Raw genomic sequence first — 7,440 nt, 5'->3', positions numbered from 1 at the left:
GTTTTTTTAATGTTTATTTTTGAGAGAGAGAGAGAGAGAGAGAGAGAGTGTGAGCAGGGGAGGGGCAGAGAGAGAGGGAGACACAACTCACCCCAGGATTTCTGGGACTTTTCAGGTGTTAGTACTGCAAGTCCCATGCCTCACAAAACCCCTCAATCCCTGCTAATCAGTGATAGTTGGTCACCTAAGTGGGTACTTCACACCCACTTAATGGCTTTAATTTGCATTTCCCTAATGACTAATAATGCTGAATGGGTATTCTTTTTTTTTTAATGTTTATTTATTTTTGAGAGAGAGAGAGAGAGTGTGAGCAGAGGAGAAGGGCAGAGAGAAAGGGATACACAGAATCCGAAGCAGGCTCTGAACTGTCAACACAGAGCCCAACACGGGGCTCAAACCAACGAGCCTCGAGATCGTGACCTAAGCTGAAGTTGGACACTTAACCGACCAAGCCACCCAGGCGCCCCTGTCACTTTTTTAAAAACCAATTTTATTTTTAGGAAATCTCTACACCCAACGTGTGGCTCGAACTCACAACCCCAAGATCAAGAGTCGCATGCTCTACTAACTGAGCCAGCCAGGCTCCCCTGTCACTTTTTCTTTGGATATACTTTTGGATTTATGGACAAATTGCATCAGTAGGATAACCCAGATTCAAAAATGGATACATTTTGCTCCATTTGTATTTTGCTTCATTGTATTTTTTTCCTCTCTCCCCACACCACATACCCACACAATCTTTTTCTAAATAATCCGAAAGAAAGCAAATTGTAGACTTTGTCTGTTTATCCCTACATACTTCAGTGTATGAATCCTAAGTACAACAATATATATATATTTTTTTTACGGAACCAGAGTGTAATGAACAAAATCAGAAAATTTGACATGAATATAGGACTATTATGTAATCCACTGTTTGTATTCAAATTTTAATCGTCTCCATAATGTCCTTTAAAATATTTCCTTCCAGCCCAGGTCCTAACACAGGATCATGTACTGTATTCAGTCTTCTCAACCCAATCTGCAACAGTACCTTCTGTTTCCTCATGATTACATTCAGATCGTATGTTTTTTGCAAATACACCACAGAAGTGATATTAGTTCTTTTCTCAGTGAATCATATCTGGAGGCACATAATTGTAGATTTGTCTTATTACTGGTAATGTTAACTTTGATCTGGTAATGTTAACTGGTAATGTTACTGGTAATGTTAACTTTATAAAATTATTAGTTATGTCTTTTCAGTTAACTAGTATTTGTGGGGAGATATGAAAACATAATTGTCTCATTAAACTTTCACTCCTTAATTTTTACATCTATTGATGATTTTCTAATTCTTTCATTCACATCCTTTTTTTATTTAAATTTTTTTAATGTTTATTTATTTTTGAGAGGGAGAGACAGAGCATGAGTGGGGGAGAGGCAGAGAGAGGGAGACACAGAATGTGAAGCAGCCTCCAGGCTTGGAGCTCTGAGCTGTCAGCACAGAGCCCGACGCGAGGCTCAAACTCACGAACCGTGAGATCATGATCTGAGCCGAAGTCGGACGCTTGACCGACTGAGCCACTCAGGCGTCCCTCTTTCGTTCATATTCTATGCCTTAGAGTTGGTATTGTACTGTGAGAAAGAGCTTTCTCTTCTCCTATTCATTTATTTATTTATGTCAGTTTTGACTCATGGATTTTTATTCTGTTTAATGGGTTTTTAATTCACTACTTTATAATTTATTTTGATATTAAAATTGTCCCAGAGGGAGCCCTTTCAATCTGCAAACCTCTCCTTTTTATACGTTGCCATCATTCTTTGAGCACTTCCTTAATTTCTGGTACAGCTATTTCGGGCTCATTTTGTATTTTTCCTGGTCCAGCCCTGGTATTAGCCTTTTCTCCAAGGAACATTATGTTGAGAATGGTATCTATTTACTTATTTATTTATGTTGTTGTTGTTGTTGGGAGTGGTATTTAGAGAGCGAGATCTGGATGGCAGGTGTACTCATTGCTAGTGATGTGCCCTAACCTTTAGGCTCTCTCATTGTAGAGGGCAAGGAAACACACACATACACATTCATATCCTCATATATTAATGTTTGTTTCCTTATCTGTCTGTATTTAAAACTTCAAGAATGAGAAACTTGGTGTGCCTGGGTGCCTCAGTCAGTTAAGCATCCAATTCTTGAATTCAGCTCAGGTCATGATCTCACAGTTCCTGAGATGGAGCTCTGAGTCCGGCTCTGCACTGACAGCGGGGAGCTCACTTGAGATGCTCTCTCTTCCTCTCTCTCTCTCTCTCAAAAATAAATGAACTTTTTTTAAAAAGTAAGAATGAGAAACTTGCAGCAGTGTGCTGGAACCAGCTTGAACCGGCTTACTAAATAATTGCAATTCTGTGAGCTGGTTGTAGTGTAGGTTGAAAGCAGCCATCGGAGCATTTATAATATAACAATTGGCAAATGCTACAGATCAAGTGTTTACCCCGCCTCACCCCAAGTCAGTTTCGCATGAGCCACTGGAAATCTGACTTCCGTTACCCTCAATATACCCAGAGTTATTCAGAACACTTAGGTTACATGGCAAAAGGGAACTCAGGTTACTAATCTACTGACTTTAAAATAGGGAGATTATCCTGGATCATCTGAGTGGGCACAAGGTGCTCACAAGAGTCCTTAAAAGTGGAAGAGGGAGGCAGAGAAGAGAGTCAAAGAGCTATGAGGATGGAAGGGGGGTCAAAGATGCTACTTTGCTGTCTTTGGAGACAGAGGAAGGGGACCACAAGCCAAGGAATGTGGTTGGCTTCTAGAAGCTCAAAAAGCATTCTCCTCTAGGGCCCCCAGAAGGAATGTTGACACCTTAAGCTTAGTTCGACGCATATCGGACTTCTAACCTACAGAACCGTAAGATAACAAATGTTTTGTTTAACCACTAAGTTGATGGTAATTTGCTATAAAAGCAATGGAGAATGAATAGGCACAGTGTGTTTCTTCTGTCAGGGCATTTTCTCTCAGTCAGTGAGATTCATCCCTTTTGTTGAGTCCATGATTTGTTTCTTTTTATTGCACAGTAGTATTCTATTATACGAAACACCAAAGTTAGTTTTGCCATTCTCATAGTGATGAACTTTTGATTATTTCCAGTTATTAGACTACTATGATAAAGCTACTATGAACAGGTTTCTTTTTTTTGGGGGGGGGGGCTCAAAATGTGACATTCATTCGAAGGAAAAGAAAAGAAAAGACCAGATATCCATCCCTTAGCTCCCTCCCCTCCCCCATCCTGCTTCTCTTTAGTCCCCCAAGGACTGGACCCCGGCTAGGGGGATGTAGCAGGACAACCCCTCTCAGATGAGGTCAGCAACACCGAGGGGCATCTCCTCAATGGAGGTGTTGTAGAAGGTCTCGATGTCTCAGAGAGTCCTCTCGTTTTCTTCTGTCATCATGTTAAAAGCCACATCCTTATGGTCAAATCATCTACCAGGGCTGATTCTGCAGACACAGTTTTCCCTGTTGGTGGGAAGGTCATAGTTGATGACTAAGGAGACCTGCTGCACATCAATGCCTCTGGCCAGCAGGTCAGTGGTAATCAATACTCTGCTACAGCCAGAGCGGACCCCCGTCATGATCACATCTCACTCCCTTTGGTCCACATCTCCATGCGTGGCAGACTCCACGACGTGTCGGGCACGCATCTTCTCAGCGGGCCAACCAACCTTCCGGTGTTGATTATGACTGCCTGTGTGACGGTCAGGGTCTCATACAAAGTCACACAGAATGTCTAGCATCCACGCTTCTCATTCCACATTGATGTAGAACTGGTGGATACCCTCCAGGGTCAACTTTTCCTTCTTGACCAGAATCTGAATGGGGTCCCTCATGAATTTCTTGGTCACCTCAAGCACATCGGAAGGCACTGCAGCTGACAGCAAACCCCTCTGGGTGTTGTTGTCGAGCTTTTGAAATATGTCATAGATCTGGCGCTTGAATCCACAGCTTAACATTTCATCAGCTTTGTCCAGTACACATATCTTGATGTATTTGGGAGACGGGATCTCTAGTTAAGCATATCAAACACATGACTAGGGGTACCCACAATGATATGGGGAGCTTCCATCTGTAGCTTTTGTACCTCAGCATGCACATGGGTCACATGGGTCCCACCAATGCAAGTGTGGCAGGAGGTACCCACATAATCTCCAAATGCCATGACTACCTTCCGTATCTGCTGAGTCAATTCTCTAGTGGGTGTCAGGACCAAGTCCTTTGGAGCCTTTAGATCCAATTCAATCTGTTGCAGGATCCACATGGCAAAAGCGACTGTTTTCCCAGTCCCAGATTGGGCTGGAGCGATCACGTAATAACCCTTGATACAAGGAAGAATGTCTTGCTGCTGGATGGCCAAAGGCCTCTCAAAACCAGAGGTGTAGATGTCACAGAGAAGGGACTCAGAGAGGTTCGTGTCATCAAAGCTGCCAACAATTTCATTCTAGTTACTCTTGAAGATGCCTTGGGCTCTGTCCCATCACAGTCATTGTCTCTGGATTGGGATTCCTGACTCACAGACATGATCCTTAGAAACTAGGCTATGAATAGTTTTCTATGCTCTTTCTTTGGATATACGAGCATCCATTCAAGAGAATTGTTACACATTTTGGCTTTTGCCTGGTTCTTAAGCCAGACATTATCAGCAAGCCACATCATCATCCCCAGAAGAGTAGTCAATGAGCAGATGTCCCTGAAAAATAGCTCAGCCATCAGCATCCCAGTGTTGCACAAAGCCTGTCTGCCAGCAAAAATCCAACAAAGTCAGCTTAAAGACGCTAGAACAATGCAGTCTATAATTAAAGTTTTTAAGTAAATTAATAATTCTGCTGGGAGTGGAACCAGAACAGAAAATCAAAAAGCCAGTAGCAGCACCACTAAAAGTAAAGGATGGTAAATTAAAATGTATGTATCCATGCATTTCAGGAGGAAAAGAATTGAGTATCCACCCAGGATTGACAACATTGTGTTAGCCTGACTTATAAAGACTCTGCTGACAACCTTAGTAGGGACATGGTCAGATAAGTAAATAGTATCTGTCCATAACTTATCTTCTAAGTTCTCTGATCATGCTTTTCATTGGGTGTCATGGAAGGAGAGAGACCCTATAGTCCACCTGGTGGGTGTGGACCCAGGAAGGGGTACAGGGAACTGGAGTGTCCTTGTTAATGAGAACAGGAAGTCCAAAGCCCAGAGGCAGGAACTCGTGGGCACAGTTGAGGAACCACAGGAACCTGATGAGTATTCAAGGACAGCAAACCTCTGCTCCTTCAGAGGTACATTATAAAGACACCAGGAATAGGGAACCCTTGAAACATTACCATGTTTATGGAGAAACTCTCAGTAGGGACCAACCAATAACAATATTTCCAAAAGAGATATAAACATCATACCGAAATTCTTTTAATTCTTCAAAATCCTTCTCCTCCCCACCCCCCTGCTTTTTTTTTTTTTTTTTTTTTTTTTTTTTTGGTAAAAGTTCCTGGGAATAACCTTTACCTGGAATACTCTCTTTCTTTTCCTATCCCCCCTCCTAAAACTTCTATTAGCATGGCTATTGATCCTTTACATTTCAGCTTAATATCACTTCCTCTTCTAAGTCTTCCCCACTCCCTCGTGTCTCCCTGATCCCCAAACTTTGGAAGATGCTTCTGCTTTGTACAGCTACAGCCTTCTCAGATTGGCCTTACCATTAGCTCTAGCTTTTGTTGTCACTGTTTATTTAGTCATCTGTCTTCCCTGAAAGACAATGAAGTGGTACCCTCGGGAGTATTATTATCACCATTTAAGCTGTGGAATCTGAAGTACATTGTAGAGCGGTACCTTGATTCCTCATCTGTAAAACAGGCATAACAACGGGCCCTACCTTAGAGCACTGTGGTGAGCACTGAATGAGTTCATACAGACCAGGCGCTTAGAACAGTAGACCCTCACAGATGATCTCATACCAGCTCCTGGATCCTCCCATCCTCTGCCATTTTGGCAAAGGGCAATTCCAGTATTCCGACTGCTTGAGCCAAAAGCTTTGGACGCATCCTTAACCACCTTTCTCTTTCTCTCTTACCCCTCATTCAATCCATTAGCAAATCCTGCCTGCCGGCTCTACTCCCAAATGATCTACTGCTCAAATGATGCAGCACTTTCTCACCACTTCCTCTACGACTACCCTGGTCTGAGCCATCATCCCTCTCACCTGGATTACTGAAACAGCATCCTTACGGGTCCTCCTCCTGCTTCCACCATTGCCCCTCACTCAGCTCTCCACAATCAGCCCATTGAACCACAAGTCAGAGTGGGCTATTTCTCTGCCCAGACCCTTTCGGTGGCTCCTGTCTCACTCAGAGTCAAAGCCCAAGACCTGATGATGGCCCACAAGTCTCATGACTGGCCTCCAGCTAAGTCTCATTCCAGCCACACGGGACTCCTTGCTGTTTCTTGAACAGAACATACACACTTCTGCCTCAGGACCTTTGTGCTTATTGTACTTCCTCCAGAGAGCATAGTTGCTCCCTCACTCCTTTCTGCTCAAACCAGTAAGAACTCCGTGGACCACCTTATATAAAACCATCTCCCTCCTCTCTATACTCCTCCACTCCAGACTCTCCAACTCTTTAACCTATTTTATTTATATTCCTAGTAGTTATTACTATGTGGGATATCTATCTATGTATCTATATACATGTATACAGAAAGCTGTGTATATATATATATGTATATATGTATATACATATATATATACATATGTTTGTTTATTGTCTTTCCCCACTTGAATGTAAACTCTGTAAGGCAGGTATCTGTTTATTTTGTTCACTATTACACTCCCAGAGCATGAAACAACATGGCATAAATGCCATAAATGCTCAATAAATATTTGTAAATAAATGAATGACTATTGTTATTTGGTACACAGTAGTAGGTCCACCATAACTACTTACTGCATAAAAAAACAAATGAATATTCCATAGTTTCCCCAGAAGAGCATTGCTAATGGGGGGCTCAGGTGAAAGAAACGGGGACATGTATGCACAAACATTTGCTGCATGGGCTGCATGTTCTTGGAATCACAGTTTCTTCTAATCCTTTTTAAAAATGAGTGTTTCAGAGGTGCCTGGGTGGCTCAGTCAGTTAAGCGTCTGACTTCTGCTCAGGTCGTGACCTCACAGTTCATGAGTTCAAGCCTCACGCTGGGCTCTGTGCTGGCAACTCAGAGCCTGGAGCCTGCTTCAGATTCTGTGTCTCCCTCTTGCTCTGACCCTTGCTCGCTCTCTCTCTCTCTCTCTCAAAAATAAATAAAAAACATTTTAAAAAAATAAATAAAATGAGGGTTTTATACGGTTTGTATGTCCACTTTTAAGTAGTCTGCACTTTTAAGTATCTAAACCTCAGTTATCATCAGAATTACCCACAGG

The 7,440-nt window shown here is 42.4% G+C and overlaps 1 pseudogene; it reads right to left on the bottom strand.

Moving 5' to 3' along the window:
* Nucleotides 1-3,333: 3,333 nt before the first annotated feature.
* Nucleotides 3,334-4,555, bottom strand: LOC124501028 (eukaryotic initiation factor 4A-I-like; annotated as a pseudogene).
* Between the last annotated feature and the right edge of the window lie 2,885 nt (nucleotides 4,556-7,440).

Source organism: Lynx rufus, unplaced genomic scaffold, assembly GCF_022079265.1.
Source record: "Lynx rufus isolate CCGP_SWC_20201006 ecotype Redwood Valley unplaced genomic scaffold, mLynRuf1.p SCAF_7, whole genome shotgun sequence".
In the NCBI taxonomy this organism is placed as follows: domain Eukaryota; kingdom Metazoa; phylum Chordata; class Mammalia; order Carnivora; family Felidae; genus Lynx; species Lynx rufus.
Note: the sequence above shows the minus strand (reverse complement) of the source record. Positions and strands in the feature narration are given on the sequence as shown.